The following is a 20705-nucleotide window of genomic DNA, read 5'->3' as shown; positions in this document are numbered from 1 at the left end:
GGGGCCAATCTTGGTCTGTGTTTAATGAGATGATTAATTAGTGTTAATCGCGATACTATATACTATCGGTAACATGAGGAGCCTACGGGTCACACACATAGAAGATAATTTAAGAGCCAGAAAGAAAGAAGGGTGTTTTCATCTTTTTAGGCGAAAAGGGTATATTGGTAATTTCACAGTGCAATTAAATTTGCTGAGGTCGTAGCCTTTATTTAATTTGTTAGAAAAATTAAATAAGTGAGATTACGTTTAAATATGTGTTCGCATATATTTAAATAAATTATCATTATTGTTAAATGTTAATATATTAAATATATATTAATTGATTTTAATTGAGATAATGATAAACAAAATTAAAATATCTAAATGGGAGTGTTTGGAAACATGGGGTGTTTGGGTTGGGGCCCAAGCCTATTCCATAAGGGAATATGGCAATTAAACTTGCACTATAAAAGAAAAGGTTTAATTGAGAGAAAGATAATTTCATTATTTTATTTCATTGAAAAGAAAAAGCTACAGCCCCTTGAAAACTCTCTCACGCCAGATTTGGGTTTTGGTTTTAAATCAAATACACTTCATTTTCTTTTTTGTTCTTAAGGCTAAAGAGGATCTAGTAAATCCCTCTTTAGTTCCTTGCGATTATCTTCGTGTGGACTACATTGGTTCGATCCTACGCTTGGGTCGGTAGCAAAATATGTTCAAAGACAAAATTGGAGGAGCCTCCAAACGTGCGTATGATTTCTAGAACTCTAAACTGATGTTCTGTAGATTCTGATATTGTATATGATAATCCGAGGATTATACTGTTTTATTTAGGCTTTTAGGCCGGATTTTAGATACTTCTTAGTTCATTTATGCCTGAATTGCTACTTAATTCTTTACATTTTGTGTTTCAGGCTCAAAATGGACATTTTGAGCAAATAATGAGCGAATTGGAGTTTCTAGACTCAGAAGTAAGCGAATCTCAGAAGTTGGGAGAGTTCTGAAGAAGAGTAAAGCACTATAAAGCTTGTTCCCATGGGAGAGCATCGAAGATCGAAGATTGAAGCAAAGAAGCAAGCGGAGGGCAATTCTATAATTTCAGAATTCTTCATGAAGATTCGCCGTGGTGAATTTTGTTCTTCGCCACGGCAAAATGAGTTAGGCACAAGAGTTAATTTTACTTCATCGTCGCGGCGAAGTCTACAAAATTCAGTTTCTTTAAAATGCACAGTTTCATTTTTTTTGCAAAGTCTTAGGTTTTTGGGCGAAGTATAAAAGAAAAACTTTGCCATTTTGAGAGGGTGGTCGTTTTTCTTAGTCTATAATAGCTTATTTTCATCTTCCTTAGTTTAGATTTGACAAATTTTGGGTTGAAAAGTGAGAAGATTTGGGATTGAATCTGGTGGATTCTTTAACTATGGGAGATCTCTTATCTTTTCTCTCATTTCAACATAACAAGAAAAGCAATAAACTCAAGGTTCAACATCTTGAAATGAGAGAAAAGTATATTTAGTCACGTAAGCCTTCCATCACCATGTATTTAATCAAACCATTGTTCGTCAAAACCTTGTTCGCCAAAGCGAAGGGTACACTTGTACCAGTGGGAGGTTAAAATGTATTGGAGTTTTCCTTAATGGTGATGGGTCGACTTAAAATGACGGTTTTGCTTGTTTGCCAAAGCGAAGGTTGATAAACACGACATAGGCATAGTGGAGCAGTACACATATTGTGTGTACGTGGGGACATGTAGTGTCCACTATACTAATACTGAGAATCACACTCGAGGACAATGGTTGGAGCCATTGGATTGTGTGATTGGCTTGTTGGCTTTTTCACATTTAAGGTTGATAGTAGGAGCTATCAACTGGTGTGGATTTAGTTTGTTGGCCTACCTAATCAACTCATTTTGGCTTGTTCGCCAAGAAGGTTTGAAATGGGCCGGATGGGATCTTAGTCCATTAGGAAAGTCAACGGGCTTTCCCGAGTTAATAGTGAGGGCTATTGACTTGAGTAAACTAGTGGGAGCATCATTTAATAAAAGACTATATTAAATAATAATGAACTTTATAATGACTTTATTTTTCTACAATTGTAGATTCACCAAAATGAGTATTATGAACCTGCGACTGATAATCGAGAAAGAAAATAGGTTGGATGGATCCAATTTCTCAGACTGGTGTCGTAATCTTCGGATTATAATCAAGTCAAAAAAGAAATTGTATATCCTTGAAAATCCATACATGGTTGAGCTTGATCCTGATGCCACTCAGGAAGTAAAGGATACTTATCAAAAGTTCCCTGATGATGCTGATAGCGTTCAATGCTTGATCTTAGCATCGATGACTGATGAGAATGCAAAATGTCATATTTACCCCCCTTAATGTTTAGTCTTTTATATGTATTTGTTGCCTAAATGTACTCATTATTATTCTATTTTGATTTAGGATGCAAATGGAGGCGTTAATTGCAAAACGGAACAAATTAAGTGAATTCGGTCAGTTTCGACATTGTTTTTTAATCTGGGCATAACTCTCTCATCCAAGCTCCGATTGAGATGATTCAAAATTCTGTGGAACCATAAGAAAGAGATCTACAACTTTTATGTTTTGAGTTTAGAGATATACTCGCTGAATCAAGGTTGTAATCGGGCTTGAAGTTGACACACCTGCACTGTCGACGTCCTGGAGCATTCTGCCTTGTCATGCAAATCAATTGGGCAGTTTATTATTGGAAGATTTGAAGACATGTGGCACGCAAGTTACAGCTTAGAATCACCACTTTCCTATTTTATTTTAGGACTTTATCTTATTATCAATTAATTAGAATCAGATTAGGATTAATGTTATTTTAGGATATTAGAATATTTCTTTCAGGAGATTTAGGTGGGATCAAATACTTGAACTGGATTTTTGTTAAGAGAATCAGATTAGGGTTTTTGGAAAGAACACACACGCCTCTCTTGGTCTTCTCTGTACTTTTTCTTTCTTTTGAGTTTTGTTATGGCCATGAGCCTAAAACTTTACCTTGGTCGAAGGAACGGAGCCTCGGAATCAATAAACTGTGAGATCTACTATTTTTCTTAGTGTCAATTTTCGTGTTTGAGTATTGAGTTTGTTTCTATGCCTAATTTTATGATGTTTCGTTTAATTACTAGGAGGCCTACTAGTTTATTAATTGTTGCAATCTACTGCTAAGTTAGATATCAAATCCATAATTGTTTCATCCCTCTAACTTGTGAAGCAATTAGGGTTAATTTACTGCGTCAGGAATAGTAATCTTAAGAAGAACACTCAACTAAATTAAATACACCGCTTGAGTTTGTGTTGTTTAGCTTCATCGATTTCTAATTCTTAAGGCTGCCACTAGATTAAATCTTGGCGCTTGTCTAGGTTGTTTAGTGGTAAGATTAATTAAGATCGGTTGTTTCTTAATAATTACAACTAAGGAGAGATAGGAAATAGTTCCAACGGTGAATATTTAGGTATTATTGATTTAATTTTGCATCAATGATCAGTTGTAAGATTCCGATGGTGGATGTTGACTGAGACCAAGTTTCGTTATATTAATTGATTTCGATTTGAATTGTTTTTGTTTTTGTTTTTTGATAAGATTATTTTCTGTTTTACTCAAACCCCCCAGCCTGTTCACATCATCGAAAATTCGGCTAGACACTCTTCGTAGGATGACCCTCACTTACCCTATTTACAGTTCAGTAGTTAGGTTAGGAAGGTTTTTAATCTTGGTTGCCTACGACAACACACCATGACACCTATGCTACAAAAGCAGCATGAGAATATGGACCTTCTTCCTCATTCTACACCTCAAGCAGCTTTTCGAAACAAATGCTCGACATGAGAGGTACAGGGTGTCGCAACCACTGTTTGGGAGTCATCTTTTGAGGGAGCCCAAGTTGGTCCTCATGTGCTTAAGATGATCGACACATAGGGAGCTTGAGACTTTGGGATGTGGCTTAGATGCAGAATACAATATTTAATTCTACAATCCTTGCTTGACTCTCATGCTCTGTTCATAATGAATTTAATATGAACACGATGGAGAAAACCCTATTAGAACTTTTGAACATGTGAGGATTGTAGAGCAGGACTTGAAAATCCAAGCCTGTTTTTACTGGTTACTGCTAGTAAAGTAAAGTGTAACGTCAAGGTTAGGCCAAGGCCAAACCTAAGCCCAAGCCCAAGCCCAAGCCCAAGCCAAGCCCAAAGGACAGGTTGTTCTTGGTTCTGAGAGTGGCATAGGAAGGGAAAGGTAGTTTGCTTCTTTTATGGCAAGCCTGGCCACTGGAGGAAACACTGCAGACTTCCTCGCAAGCAAAAAAGTTAGATGTTACAACTTCAAGTAATTTTATGATTGAGATTATTTTCTCTCCCTCTCAACTTCTTGGGTCATTGACATAGGATATGGTACTCCTATTTGTACTGATGTGCAGGGACTAAGGCATGAGAGTGCTCGCCAAGGGAGAGGTGGACCTACGTTGGAAATGGACACATGTGGTTGCATTGGTTGTAGGGACTTACTGTTTATCTTTGCCTACGGCTGTTATTGGAACTACATAACTGTTATCACTTACCTTCTATTTCTAGAAATATTATTTCAGTATCCACTTTGATAATATAGGGTATCATTTGAGATATCTAATGGTTGTTGTCCTTTGTTTAATGGTATTCTATTGGAATCGCAAGGTTATAATGGTTATATGTTCTTGATTTAAACATAAAGATATTCTCAATATTGAAACCAAGAAAGCTAAACATAGTGATCAAAACCACATTATTCTCTGGCACTGGATTGTGTCATGTTATAAGACTCCATTGCAAACTTCAAAGGGATGGAGTTTTGGACCCTTTTGACTTTTAGTCTTTGAGGTATGCGAGTCATGCCCGTTAGGCAAGATGACCAGTCTCCTTTCACAGGTCAAGGTGAAAGGGCTATTGAGCTTTTAGGCATCATCCTAGTGATGTATGTGGTCCACTAACAGTTGAGGCCAAGGTGGATATTCATACTTCATCACATTTACTTGTTATTCAGTAGATATGGTAATATCTACCTTATGGACATAAATCTGAAGCCTTTGATAAATTCAAGGAATTCAAGAATGAAGTACAAATATGTTGGCAAAAATATTAAGCTCTTCGGTCGATCAAGGAGGTGAATACTTAAGCTCAGGGTTTTCAGAGTAACTGAAGGAATGTGGGATAGTATCACAACTCACCCCTTCTTATACACCCCAACACAATGAAGTGTCTGAAAGGAGGAACAAGACCTTACTGACAGGTATTCTATTGAGTTTTAGAGATCTACCTGCATCGTTCTTGTTATGCCCTAGAACTGCGATTCACGTTTTGACCTTTGCCATCAAAGTCTATAGATAAGACTCCATATGAGCTATGAGTGGGCGAAAGCCCAACTTGTCTTATCTAAGGATTTGGGGTTGCGAAGCTTATGTTAAGAAATGACTTCGAACAAGTTGGGCCCAAAATCCTATAATGTATATTTTGTGGGTATCCAAAGGAGCCCAAGGATACTATTTCTATCACCCAGAAGAGTGCAAAATTTTTGTTGCTCGATCTAGTGTCTTCCTAGAAAAGGAATATTTCTAAGAAGTACTAGAGGGAGAAAACTAGAACTTGATGAAGTTCTAAACCACAAGATATACTAGATGAGGATGGGATGATGTCCACAGGAAGTGGTTGAACATCAAGAGGAGGTTCTCCCAACTTGTGATCAAGTGAACCACCTCAGGTAGCACATGAGCGTGTAGATCTGGGAGAGTACGCCATGAACCCGAGTACGGTTATCTCGTGACTCACATGTGACATATTAGTCTACCAAGACGATGAACCAGAACCTACGAAGACGCTATATCGATCTAATTCTATTAAATGGCTTGAAGCCATGAAATTTGATGGACTTCATTTACCAAACCAAGTGTGGTTCTCTGGTGGAACCACCTAAAGGGTAAACCCTTATGAGACGCTATATCGGATCCAGATTCCGTTAAATGGCTTGAAGCCATGAAACTGAGATGAACTCCATGTACTAGAACCAAGTGTGGTCTTGGTGGAACCACCTAAAGGGGTAAAACCCATAGGGTGTAAATGGGTCTTCAAGAAGAAGACTAACATGAATGGAAATGTGCATACTATAAAGCATGACTGGTTGCCAAAGGTTTCAAATAAATTCATGGCATTGACTATGAAGAAACCTTTTCACCGGTTGCCATGATTAAATCCATCCAGATTATGCTTGCAATTGCGGCATATCTGACTATGAGATTTAGTAAATGGATGTCAAACGCTTTCCTGAACGGAAACCTGAGGAGGATGTGTATATGACACAACCTGATGGTTTCGTTCTTGATAGGAAGCAGCTGATAGGGTATGCAAGTTACAGAGATCCATTTATGGACTCAAGCAGCTTCAAGGAGCTGGAACATTTGTTTTGATGAAGCCGTAAAAAGATTTTTTTTATCGAGAACGAAGATAGCCTTGTGTTTACAAGAAAATGAGTGGGAACGCAGTAGTATTCCTAGTGTTGTATGTCAATGACATACTTTTGATAGGAATGATATCTGAACTTGCAGTCGGTAAAGACTTGGTTATCTAAGTGCTTCTCCATGAGGACTTAGGGGAACAGCCTACATCCTTGGTATAAATCTATTGTGATAGATCGTGTAGGTTGCTTGGCCTAATTCAGAGTGCATATATTGAAAAGTACTGAAAAGATTCAATATGGAAAATCCAAGAAGGGATTTCTTCTGATGTCACATGGTGTTTATCTCTCTCAGAATGTGTCCTAGAACATAAGATAAGAAGATAAGATTAAGAGGATCCCGTATGCATCAACAATTGTCCATCGTGTATGCCATGTTATGTACTCGGATTGATGTCTCATGTGCTTTAATCACTTGTAATAGATATCAATCGGATCCAGGTGACGTTACTGATGGCTTTCAAGAATATTTCTTAAGTACCTGAAGAGACTAAGGATATGTTCTTGGTTTATGGAGGAAGATGAGCTCACTGTAGAGGATACGTGATGCTAGTTTCCAAACGAACAACGATGATTATCGTCGTAATCAAGGTTTGTATTTTGTCTCAATGGCGGTGCAGTGAGCGGAAAAGCTCCAAGTGAAACACTATATGGACTCTACAATGGGGCTGAGTATATTGCATTGTCAGATGCGGCCAAGAAGCAATCTAGATTAAGAAGTTCATTACGGAACTTGGTGTGGTTTCCACGATTGTTGATCCTATAGACATCCAGTGTGACAACAATGGAGCAATTGCTGAAGCTAGGAACCCACGGTCCCATCAGAAGTTCTAGAACATACTCAGACATTCCATCTGATCGAGAGATAGTTGAGAGGAAAGACGTGTAGATTAGTAAATTGCATACTGACGACAATCTCGCAGATCCACTGACAAAGCCTTTATTGCACAAGCATGAAAGGCACTTGAGATCATTTGGTATTAAATATATGAATGATTGACTATAGTGTAAGCGGGAGATGTTAGAGTAGATGCCCTAGAGCCAATCAGTTATTGTAGAATTGACTCTTTGTAATGTTCATTAATCAATAAAAGGCATTTTAGTCTATATCGCGTAAATCATTATTATTGCAAATGTATTGATATATGTCCTTAGAATGGTAGAATCATGACGAGGGTATCAATGTTTCAAATCTTGATAGTGAACCATATAGCACATATGGTGGCCATTCTAGAAACTCCGTAGCCCCAGTATTATTCTGAAGTAAGGGCACAGATAATACGGTAAGACATCATAGTGTTGAACGACCCTATTGAAAGGCAATGATTGATCTCACTTGTCAAGGTTATTTGGTGACAACCTGGTGCACACATAGTTGCTTGCTGAGGCGAATACCCTAGCAAGTTCACTGGACTGATCCATCAAAGGATTCCATATGGATGGTAACCCCAGTGTCTATAACAAATCCTCTAACGAATGGTGATGCATACGATCCTTAGACTTGAGATCACTGGAGCGCCTTGTGCATCGATTGTGTAGTTTGACACTAGCCTAACGCAATTCTATTCAGAGCTGTCATACGGTGTTGATTGGCTGCATCAAGGAGTGTATCAAGACTATGGTGATAGACAGAGGATTCATCACTCCTGGGTACGGGAGAGTTATCTCATGCGCAATTAGTATAGGCATGACACTAAAATGTAGCCATGTGGGATTGAGTTGTTGCTCTATCCAGTTTATAATACAGGTCTGTCCAGAACCTGAATACATAATATCGAGAGTAATCGAAGGTGACACTATATCTATTCTTCGTCTCATTGAGATAACGTATGATGAAAGGATCAAATTGTACAGTAACCATCGTTGATAGGTAGTTACTTTGCTGAATCCGAATCTATCGGGTGGCCAGATGCCTTGTTAGGGGCCAATCTTGGTCTGTGTATTTGAACGATTAATGGTGTTATTGTGATACTATACACTACCGGTATGAGTAGGAGCCTATGGGTCACACACATAGAGATATTTAAGACTAAAGAAGTAAGTAGGGTGTTTTCGTCTTTTTAGGCGAAAGGGATTTGTTAATTCACAGTTTAATTAAATTTGCTGAGGTCGTAGCCTTTTTTATTGTTAGAAAATAAATAAGTGAAATTACATTTAAATATGTGTTAGCATAATTTAAATAAATTATCATATATGTTAATGTTAATATATATATAAATATATATTAATGATTTTAATGAGATAATGATGAATTAAAATAAATATCTAATGGGGGTGTTTGGAAACATGTGGTGTTTGGTTGGAGCCCAACCTATTCCATATGGGAATAGGGCAATTAAAATGTTACTATAAAAGAAATGTTTAATTGTGAAAGATGAGAGATTTCATTTTCACTCATCATTGTAAAGAGAAAAACTCACAGCCCTTTTTCCTCTCCACCTGCCGACTTGGTTTTGATTGAAATCAAACACTCTTCATTTCTTCTTGATTTCTAGGCTAAGGAGGATCTAGCAAATCCTTCCTTAATTCTTTGCGATTGCTTAGTGTGGACTACATCGGTTCGATCCTACACTTGGGTCGGTAGCAAAATACATTCAAGACAACTTGAAGAGCCTCCAAACCTGTGTATGGTTTCTTAGCTCTAGATTAATTTTCTGCAGATTCTTATTTGATATAAAATGTAAATTGTACCCTGATCTTGGTTCTATGAACGATCCGTGTTATTTGTTTTTTTTTTCCACGCCTTAATGGATCGTTTCCTTACATGTCCAACATGTGCTTGTTATGTGATTGTGTGACGATGTGGAATTGGTACATTTGGCTGTATGTGATTGCTGATTGATTGGGGGATATGTGGATGAATAGGATTTGTTGTTACATGTTGCTTAATGTAATTTGTGTTTGATATTTTTGGTATTAATGATGCATATTAATAATGTTATTGATTGATGTTTGCTGAATGTGTTTAATCACATAAATACAAACACTTCACATTCACATTAAATGTTTTCATTTAGATATAGAGAAATTTATGTGAATGTAAAGGGATTTATATGTTGTATGTGTTTAATATTTTTAGAGTTAGTGAACTCTATTTGGTATTAGATTATCCGTTTATAAAATGCAGCGGAAGTTTTTACCAAGTTGATTAATGGATATCAAGTTAAGCATGAATTAACATCCATAAACAATAAATGTAAAGCACACTAGCATATACATGGTTCAGCTAAAATCACTCTTAGCCTACATCCATGGGACCTCATCCAGATCGAAGCAAATCCACTAAATAAAAACATTACAAGATATAGTTGATAATCCGAGAATTATATTGTTTTTATTAGGCTTTTAGGCTAGATTTTAGATACTTTTTAGTTCATTTATGCCTGAATTGCTACTTAATTCTTTACGTTTTGTGTTTCAGGCTAAAATGGACGTTTTGAGCAAATAATGAGCGAATTGGAGTTTCTGGACTCAGAAGTAAGCGGATCTCAGAATTTGGGAGAGTTCTGAAGCAGAGCGAAGCATTAGGAAGCTTGTTCCCATGGGAGAGCACCGAAGATCAAAGATTCAAGCAAAGAAGCAAGCAGAGGGCATTTCTGTAATTTCAGAATTCTTCATAGAGGTTTGCCGCGGCGAAGTTTGTTCTTTGCCATGGCAAAATGAGTCACGCATGAGAATCCATTTCACTTCGTCGCCACGGCGAGATTTCTTCTTCGCCGCTGCGAAGTCTACAGTTTTCAGTTTCTTTAAAACGCACAGTTTCAATTTTAGGCAAAGTTTTCGGTTTTTGGGTGAGGTATAAAAGCGAAACTTTACCATTTTGAGGGGGAGTCACGTTTTCCTTAGTCTAGAACAACCTTTTCATCTTCTTAGTTTGATTTTTGACGAATTCGTGTTAAAAAGTGAGAAGATTTGGGATTAACTCCGGTGGATTCTTCAATTAGGGGAGTCTCTTGTCTTTTCTCTCATTTTTATTATGTTGAACTTTGTGTTTATGGTTTTTCTTACTTATTGTATGGATTTAGCTATGAACTAACTCATTTTGGGTTAGGGTTTTGATGTAGTTCGGATTCTCATGGATTAAGCAATTGATTTTTATTATTTTCATATGCTATTGCAATGATTGTGGGGTTATTCTGTTTTTAATGTTATTAATTGATGAATATGATGAGATTGAGAAATAATTCATGTTAAGCTTCTTGGGTAATCATCATTGTAGTATTAAATGCTNCTGCGTCAGGAATTAGTAATCTTAAGAAGAACACTCAACTAAATTAAATACAACCGCTTGAGTTTGTGTTGTTTAGCTTCATCGATTTCTCTAATTCTTAAGGCTGCCACTAGATTAAATCTTGAGCGCTTGTCTAGGGTTGTTTAGTGGTAAGATTAATTAAGATCGGTTGTTTCTTAATTAATTACAACTAAGGAGAGATAGGAAAATAGTTCCAACGGTGAATATTTAGGTATTAATTGATTTAATTTTGCATCAATGATCAGTTGTAAGATTCCGATGGTGGATGTTGACTGAGACCAAGTTTCGTTATATTAATTGATTTCGATTTGAATTGTTTTTGTTTTTGTTTTTGATAAGATTATTTTCTGTTTTACTCAAAACCCCCCAGCCTTGTTCACATCATCGAAAATTCGGCTAGACACTCTTCGTAGGATGGACCCTCACTTACCCTATTTACAGTTCAGTAGTTAGGTTAGGAAGGTTTTTAATCTTGGTTGCCTACGACAACACACCAATGACACCTATGCTACAAAAGCAGCATGAGAATATGGACACTTCTTCCATCATTCTACACCTCAAGCAGCTTTTCGAAACAAATGCTCGACATGAGAGGTACAGGGTGTCGCAACCACTGTTTGGGAGTCATCTGATTGAGGGAGCCCAAGTTGGTCCTCATGTGCTTAAGATGATCGAGCACATAGGGAGGCTTGAGACTTTGGGATGTGGCTTAGATGCAGAATTACAAATGGATTTAATTCTACAATCCTTGCTTGACTCTCATGCTCTGTTCATAATGAATTTTAATATGAACACGATGGAGAAAACCCTATTAGAACTTTTGAACATGTTGAGGATTGTAGAGCAGGACTTGAAAAAGTCCAAGCCTGTTTTTACTGGTTACTGCTAGTAAAGTAAAGTGTAACGTCAAGGGTTAGGCCAAGGCCAAACCTAAGCCCAAGCCCAAGCCCAAGCCCAAGCCCAAGCCCAAAGGACAGGTTGTTCTTGGTTCTGAGAGTGGCATAGGGAAGGGAAAGGTAGTTTGCTTCTTTTATGGCAAGCCTGGCCACTGGAGGAAACACTGCAAGACTTTCCTCGCAAGCAAGAAGAAGTTAGATGTTACAACTTCAAGTAATTTTATGATTGAGATTATTTTCTCTCCCTCAACTTCTTGGGTCATTGACATAGGATATGGTACTCCTATTTGTACTGATGTGCAGGGACTAAGGCAGAGTAGAGTGCTCGCCAAGGGAGAGGTGGACCTACGAGTTGGAAATGGAGCACATGTGGTTGCATTGGTTGTAGGGACTTACTGTTTATCTTTGCCTACGAGCTTGTTATTGGAACTACATAACTGTTATCACTTACCTTCTATTTCTAGAAATATTATTTCAGTATCCACTTTGGATAATATAGGGTATCATTTTGAGATATCTAATGGATTGTTGTCCTTTAGTTTGAATGGTATTCTATTTGGAATCGCAAGGTTATATAATGGATTATATGTTCTTGATTTAAACAATAAAGATATTCTCAATATTGAAACCAAGAAAGCTAACATCGTGATCAAAACACATATATCTCTGCACTGTAGATTGTGTCATGTTTATAAGACCTCGCATTGCAAAACTCAAAGGGATGAGATTTTGGACCCTTTTGACTTTTAGTCATTTGAGGTATGCGAGTCATGCCCGTTAGGCAAGATGACCAAGTCTCCTTTCACAGTCAAGGTGAAAGGGCTATTGATGTTTAGGCATCATCCATAGTGATGTAGTGGTCCCTAACAGTTGAGGCCAAGGTGGATATTCATACTTCATCACATTTACTGATGATTTCAGTAGATATGTATATCTACCTTATGAGACATAAATCTAGCCTTTGATAAATTCAAGGAATTCAAGAATGAAGTACAGAATATGTTGCAAAATATATTAGCTCTTCGGTCGGATCAAGGAGGTGATACTTTAAGCTCAGGTTTTCAGAGAACGAAGGAATGTGGGATAGTATCCACTCACCCCTTCTTATACACCCCACACATGAAGTGTCGAAAGGAGGAACAGACCTTACTTGACATGTTAGGTCTATAGAGTTTAGATCTACCTGCATCGTTCTTGGGTTATGCCCTAGAGACTCGCATTCACGTTTTGAACGTGGCCATCAAAGTCTATAGATAAGACTCATATATATGGAGTGGCGAAAGCCCAACTTGTCTTATCAAGGATTTGGGGTTGCGAAGCTATGTTAAGAAATTGACTTCGAACAGTTGGCCCAAAAATCCTATAAATGTATAGTTGGGGTATCCAAAGGAGACCAAAGGTTCTTATTTCTCACCCAAAGAGTGCAAAATTTTTGTTTGCTCGATCTAGTGTCCCTAGAAAAGGAATATTTTCTAAAAGGACTAGAGGGCGAAAACTAGAACTTTGAACTGTTCTAGAAACCCAACGATATACTAGATGAAGGATGGGATGATGTGCCACAGGAAGTGTTGTTGAACTCAAGAGGAGGTACTCCACAACTTGGTGATCAAGTGAACCACCTCAGGTAGCACATGAGCGATGTAGATCTGGGAGAGTACGCCATGAACCGAGAGATACGGTTTACTCGTGACTCAACATGGGACATATTAGTCTACCAAGACTGACCCGAACCGACGAAGACGCTATATACGATCTAATCTATTAAATGCTTGAAGCCATGAATTTGAGATGGACTTCATGTACAAACCAAGTTGTGTCTCTGTGGAACCACCTAAAGGTAAAACCCCTTATGAAACGCTATATCGGATCCTTTCCGTAAATGGCTTAAGCCATGAAATCTGAGATGAATCCATGTACTAGACCAAGTGTGGTCTTTGGTGGACACCACTAAAGGGTAAAACCCATAGGGTGTAAATGGGTCTTCAGAAAACTAACATGATGGAATGTGCATACTTATAAAGCATGACTGGTTGCCAAAGGTTCTCAAATATCTGGCATTGGCTAGAGAAACCTTGCTACCGTTGCGGCTGATGTGTAAGCCCAGTATGCTGCAATCTGTCGGCATACAGGACAGACTGAGGAAAGGGGTGTCAAACAGTCCTGACGGAAACCTGGAGGGGAGTGGTATGACCAACCGGATGGCGTTTCTGATAGGCAAGCTGAGGGGAGGCAGGTTACAGAGACCATTTGACTCAAGCAAGCTCAAAGGATGGGAACATTTGTTGGATGAGCCGTAAAAGAAGTTGACGAGAACGAAGATGTCCGTTGGTTACAGAACATGAGTGGGAACGCAGTAGTATTCTAGTGTTGTATGTCAAGCATACTTTTATATGAATGATATACTGAACTTGCAGTCGGTAAAGACTTGGTTTCTAATCGTCTCCTAAGGACTTAGGGGAAGCAGCCTACATCCTTGGTATAAAGATCTATTGTGATAGATGTGTGGTTGCTTGGCCTAGTCAGAGTGCATATATTGACAAAGTACTGAAAGATTCATATGGACAGAATCCAGAAGGGATTTCTTCTGATGTCCATGGTGTTTATTCTCTCTCAGATTGTGTCCTAGAACATAAGTAGGAGAGATAAGATTAGAGGATCCCGTATGCATCACAATTGGATCCATCGTGTAGCCATGTTTGTACCGATGATGTCTCATGTGCTTTAATCACTTGTATAGATATCAATCGGACTCCGGTGACGTTACTGGATGGCTTTGCAAGAATATTCTAGTACCTGAAGAGGACTAGGATTTTCTTGGTTACTGGAGGGAAGATGAGCTCACTGTAAGAGGATACAGTGATGCTAGTTCCAAACGAACAACGATGATTACGATCGTATCAAGGTTGTATTTTGTCTCAATGGCGGTGCAGTGAGCTGGAAAAGCTCCAAGAAGTGAAACACTATATGACTCTACAATGAGGCTGAGTATTGCAATTGTCAGATGCGGCCAAGAAGCATCTAGATTAAGAATGTCATTACGGAACTTGGTGTGTTTCCACGATTGTTGATCCTATAGCATCCAGTGTGACAACAATGGAGCTTGCTGAGCTAGGGAACCACGGTCCCATCAGAAGTCTAGAACATACTCGACGATTCCATCTGCTCAGAAGATAGTTGAGGAAAGACGTGTAGATTAGTAAATTGCATACTGACGACAATCTCGCGACTCCACTGACAAGCCTTTATTGCAGCAGAAGCAAAAGGCACTTGAGATCATTTGTATTAAATATATGAATTGATTGACGATAGTGTAAGGCGGGAGATTGTGTAGGTAGATGCCCTAGAGCCATCTTTTGTAGATTGACTCTTTGTAATATGTTCATTAATCATAAAGGCATTTTAGTCTTATCGCGTAAATCATTATTATTGCATATGTATTGATATATGTCCCTTAGAATGGTAGAATCATGACGAGGGTACAAGTGTTTCAAATCTTGATAGTGAACCATATAAGCACATATGGGGGCCATTCTAGAACGTCCGTAGCCCAGTTATTCTGAAGTAAGGGGCACAGATAAACGGTAAGACTATCATGTGTTGAACGACCCTGAAAGGCAATGATTGATCTCACTTGTCAGGTTATTTGGTGACAACCTGGTGCAACACATAGGTGCTTGCTGTACGAATACACCTCAAGTTCACTGACTGATCCATCAAAGGATTTCCATATGGATGGTAACCCCATTGCTATTGGAACAAATCCGCTAACGAAATGTGATGCATCCGTTCCTTAGACTTGGATCAACCGTTGGGCGCCTGGTCCACGTGTGTTAGTGTGACACTGACCTACGCATCTATTCAAGCTGTCACTACCTGGTGGGATTGGCTGCATCAAGGATGTGTATCAAACTATGGTTGAAGACCGAGGATTCTCTCACTCCTGGGTACGGGAGAATTATCCTCATGCGCAATTTATGTATGGCAATGAACTAAAATTGTAGCCATTGCGGATGAGTTGTGTGCTCTAATCCAGTTTATAAACAGTCATTTAGTTCCGAAACTGAATACATAATATCGAGAGTAATCGCAGGTGACATATATCTATGTCTTCGTCCTCAGAGCGATACGTCTATGTAAAGGATCAATTGTACATAACCATATCGTTATAGGTGTTACTTTGCTGATCCGACATCTATCGGTGGCCCATGAATGCCGTGTTGGGCCATCTCTTGGTCTGTGTTTAGTGGACATTATTGGGTGTTAATTGTGATACTTACAATACTACGGTACTGATGAAGTCCTATGGGTCAACACACTGGAACGATATACTTAAGACTAAAGAATAAGTGGTTGTGTTTTAGCTCTTTTTTACGGCGAAAGGGTATTTTTGTGGTAACTTTCACGTAATTTATAATTTGCTGAGGTCCGCGAAGAAGGGTAGTAAATGGGGGGAATAAGAAATAGGAAAGGAAATTTAGATGGTGGTCAGAATAAGACTTGAAATAATAGGAATCATATGTGGGAAAGGGGGAGAGAGATGAGATGCACACCTAAATTATTTAATCGATGTTAAAGGGAATAATGTGAAGTAAAATACAATTGAATCGGGGAAGGGTTTGTGGGAAACTTGGTGTTTGGGTTGGAGCACAGCCTAGATCTATATGGGGATGGCGCGCATTAAAATGTTAACTATACAGGAAGGTTCTTAATTTGGGAAAGAGGGCAGAATTTCTATTTTCACTCAGGCTGGTAAAAGTAACGCACAGCTGCCCCCTTTGCCCATCTCTGGCGCTCACGGCCACTGACAGCTGGTTTTGCGATTCGAATATCAAACCCTCTCATTTCTTTTCTTCTTGATTTCGGAGTAAGGCTAAGGAGTGATCGTCAAATCCTTCCTAATTCTGTGGCGATTGTCCTTATGTGGACTACATCGGTTTCGATCCTACACTTGGGTCTCGGTGAAAACACATTCAACCGACACTTGAAGGAGCCTCCACACCTTGTATGTCTTAAGGCTCTAGATTAATTTTCTTCTGCAGATTCCTTATTTGTATAATCATGGTAAAATTGCTACCCCTGATCTTGGTGTCTATGGAACTATCCATTTGTTATTATTGTTTTTTTGGTTCCACCGCTTATGGTATCTTTCCTTAATGCCAACTGTGCTTGTATGTGAGCCTGGTGACGACTGGTGGCACTCTGGTAACCTTTGGCTGTAATGTGAGCTGCTGATGTGGATGGGATATGTCGATCGTTAGATTTGTTGTTACATGTTGCCTAATGTACTTTGGTGCTTTGATATTTCTTCTCGGGGGGGTGCTATCTAACTGATTGCATAATTAATATGCTTATTGATTGAGTTTGCTGCAATTGTTGTTAATGCCATAAATACAAACCTTACATTCACATTAAATGTTTTTCATTTAGATATAGAGAAAGTTATGTGATGTAAGGGATTATATGTTCGTATGTGTTTTAAATATTTTTAGATACGTTGTGAACTCCTTTTGTTATTGTTACCCGTTTATAAAATGCAGCGGAAGTTTTTACCCACATTTTGAGTTAATGGATATCAAGTTAACATGAGTACATCCAATAAACAATTTAATTAAGCACTAACTAGCATCGTATGGTTCATCTAAAATCACTCTTAGCCTACTCCATGGGACCTCCATCCAGATCGAACACATTCCACTAAATAAAACATTCCAAGATCTAGTTGAATAATCCGAGATAGTATAGGGTTTTTATTAGGCTTTTAGGCTAGATTTTAGATACTTTGTAGTTCCTTTCAGCCTGAAGTGCTACCTTAATTCTTTACGTCTTTGTGTGTTCACAGGCTAATGGCGTTTTGCCATAATGGCGAAGTGGATGTCTGGACCAGATAGTAAGTCGGTCCTCAGAATTTGGGAGAGGTTCTGAAGCCGAGCGAAGCATTAGGAAGCTTGTTCCCCTGGTCAGAGCACGAGAGGATCCAACTAGATTCAAGCCAAAGATGCTACAGAGGGAATTTCTGCGGAATTCTTCTCAGCAATGCTTCATAGAGGTTTGCCTGCGGCGAAGTTTGTTCTTTGCCATGCAAATAGTCACTCGAATCCTATTAACTTCTCTCGAAAACGAGAGATTTATTATTACGAAGCCGCGAAGTAGACAGTGTTCAGTCTGTATTTAAAAAAGAAAGTTTTAAATTTTATAGGCAAGTTTTCGGGGTTTGTTTGCATTTGGGTGAGGTCTACTAAGAATCTAAAATTTAAAAATTTTTGAGGTGGGAGTAAGATTTACTTAGTATAAAAAAGGTGTAATATTATTAATTATGATTTTTGAAATATGTAGTTGTTAATAGCGAAGACTTTGGATGAAAATCTCAGTGGACCCTTTTAGTTACAAATTGGGGAGGTCTAACTCGTATTTGATATCAAATTTTTATTATGTTGAAATTTGTGGTTATGTTTTTTTATTATAACTGAATTGCTAATGGTGTAGATATGTAATAAATAATTCTTGGTTAGGGTTTGGCATGTTTAAGGAAATTACTACAAAGTTAGAAAATGATTTTTATTATTTTTTTTTTTTAAACAAATTGAATATTTGAATATGAGTGTGGGGTTATTCTGTTTTTATTGTTATTAATTGATCAAGTATATGAGATTGAAGAATATTCATTTGAAGCTTCTTGGGTAATCATCATTGTAGTATTAAATGCTAGAGATAGATTTAAGAATCAATGAAATCAATCTAGGATTCTAGGTGCTTAATGAGCTTAGAACTATTAATCTTCAATTTGTTGGGTGCGGAAGTTTAATAGGTAATAGTAGTAAAACATAGCCTTAGAATTTATGTTTACATTTTATAGAATTCGATTTACAATCAATGCATGTGAATATGGAAATAGCATAATCTGTAGGTTTAATCCATAGAGTCCGAATGAAATCAAAACCCTACCCATTGTTTTAAATTGAGATTACCTTGTTTTTAATCGTGCTTTCATAATTTAGCTTTGAATATTTAGAAATTTTGTTTTAGTTTTAAGTTTAATTTTCTCCTATTAATCCAAACAACTTGATTGCTCCAACTTGAAAATAGTAGAAAACTTAGTGCTTAGCAACCAATCCTCGTGGGAACAATACTCACTCAATACTTTATTACTTTGTGCGCCTACTGCACTTGCTATTTATGCATGTTATAGTAACAACGCATCAAATTTTTGGCGCCGTTGCCAGGGATTGAGTTTGTGTTAACATTAAAATTTTCTTGTGTTAGCTAGATTGAAGTGTTATTTTTACTTAATTGTTATTTGTTTAATTTTCGTTATTTTTTTTGTTTGGTGTGATTTCACTCTTGCTATTTTTTTGTGTAGTTTATGCGAAGAGCAAGACGTCAGCCAGTGGTTCCTGTTGATCATGAGATTGAAAGAACCACTCGAAGACTGAACAGAGAAAGAAGAGAAAGAGAAACTACAGTTGAACCAAAAGTAATAGTTGTAGAGATGGCAGAGAATAGAACACTGAGGGAATTCTCTGTTCCCACAGTTGAAGGCAGTGGGTCGAGTATTACTAGACCAGCGGTACAAGCCAACAACTTTGAGATAAAGCTGGCAATCATCCAGATGATCCAGCAGTCGGTTCAATTCAGGGGTGATTTGAAGGAAGATCCAAATCTACATATTGCAAAGTTTTTAGAGATTTGTGATATTTTCAAGTCAAACAGAGTGTCAGATGATGCAATCAGATTGAGACTATTCCCATTTTCATTGAAGGATAAAGCTAAGGGATGGTTACTGGCACTACCATCAGGAACAATCACCACATGGAATGATTTAGCACATAAGTTCCTAACCAAATTCTTTCCTCCAGCAAAGTCGGCAAAGTTGAGAAATGGCATCACGTCATTCATTCAGGAAGAGTCAGAATCATTGTATGAGGCTTGGGAGAGATACAAAGAATTATTGAGAAGGTGTCCACATCATAGGTTGCCAGTTTGGATGCAAGTCCAAACATTTTATAATGGATTAACGGTGAATGTGCAAACTATGGTGGATGCAGCCTCGGGAGGAGCATTACAGAATAAGACTTCGAAAGAAGCTCACGAGTTGCTTGAGGTTCTGGCAAGCAATAATTATCAAAGACCTAATGAGAGGGTGCAACCGAAGAAATCTGTGGGTCTTCATGATGTCGATGCATATACAGCCATTTCAGCCCAACTGACAGCACTTCAGAAATAGTTGGGAAGTATGTAGGTAAATTCCATTCAAGCTTCTCAACTAACTTGTGATTTTTGTGCAGGTAATCACGTTAGCAGTGAATGTCAAGTAGGGAACACATTTGCCTCAACATCGTCATCATCGGAGCAGGTTAACTACTTGGCTGGAAATCAAAGGCAACTGAACAATCCGTACTCAAACACGTATAATCTTGGTTGGAGGAATCACTTGAACCTATCTTGGGGCAATCAAAACCAACAGAATCAGCAAAACAATCAATGGAATCAAAGGGCATTGCCAAACAACCAAACAGGGGTGAACAACCAACAAGGAAACCCAAGAGTGACAAAATTGGAGGATATGTTTGGGAAGTTTATGCAAGAGACCACGGGTTTTATGAATGAGACGAGAACTAATTTCAGAAATCAAGGGGTGTCCATTCGGAACTTGGAGGTACATATGGGGTAGTTAGCTGAAAAGCTAAATGAGAGACCACAGGGGTCTTTACCAAGCAACATAGTGACTAACCCACGTGAGCAAGCAAATGCAATAATTTTAAGGAGTGGGACAGTTTTGGAAGAGGTGGAAAAAGCAAGTGAAGAAGAAAAACCACCAAGGAAAAAGGAAGAATCTGATGAGGAAGTAGATGAAGAGATAGTTGCTGAAGAGAAACCATCTATTTCTAGGGAAGAAGAAAAGAAACGGGAAGAGAGGTAAAAGAGAAGGAAAGAGAAATTTCCATTTCCCGAGATACCACCAGAATTGGCACATCACAATCCACCTATGCCGTTTCCTCAAAGACTAAAGCAAAAAAATCAGGATAAGCAGTTTTCCAAATTCATTGAAATATTTAGAAAATTGCATA

The 20705-nt window shown here is 38.1% G+C and overlaps 1 non-coding gene across 1 annotated transcript; it reads right to left on the bottom strand.

Moving 5' to 3' along the window:
* Window positions 1–19504: 19504 nt before the first annotated feature.
* On the bottom strand, window positions 19505–19611 carry LOC116141442. Its single transcript, XR_004129802.1, has one exon. It is a non-coding gene; the product is annotated as a small nucleolar RNA R71 (small nucleolar RNA).
* Between the last annotated feature and the right edge of the window lie 1094 nt (window positions 19612–20705).

This window comes from Pistacia vera, unplaced genomic scaffold (assembly GCF_008641045.1).
Source record: "Pistacia vera cultivar Batoury unplaced genomic scaffold, PisVer_v2 Contig399, whole genome shotgun sequence".
Classification (NCBI taxonomy): Eukaryota; Viridiplantae; Streptophyta; class Magnoliopsida; order Sapindales; family Anacardiaceae; genus Pistacia; species Pistacia vera.
This window is presented reverse-complemented; position numbering and strand designations above follow the sequence as displayed.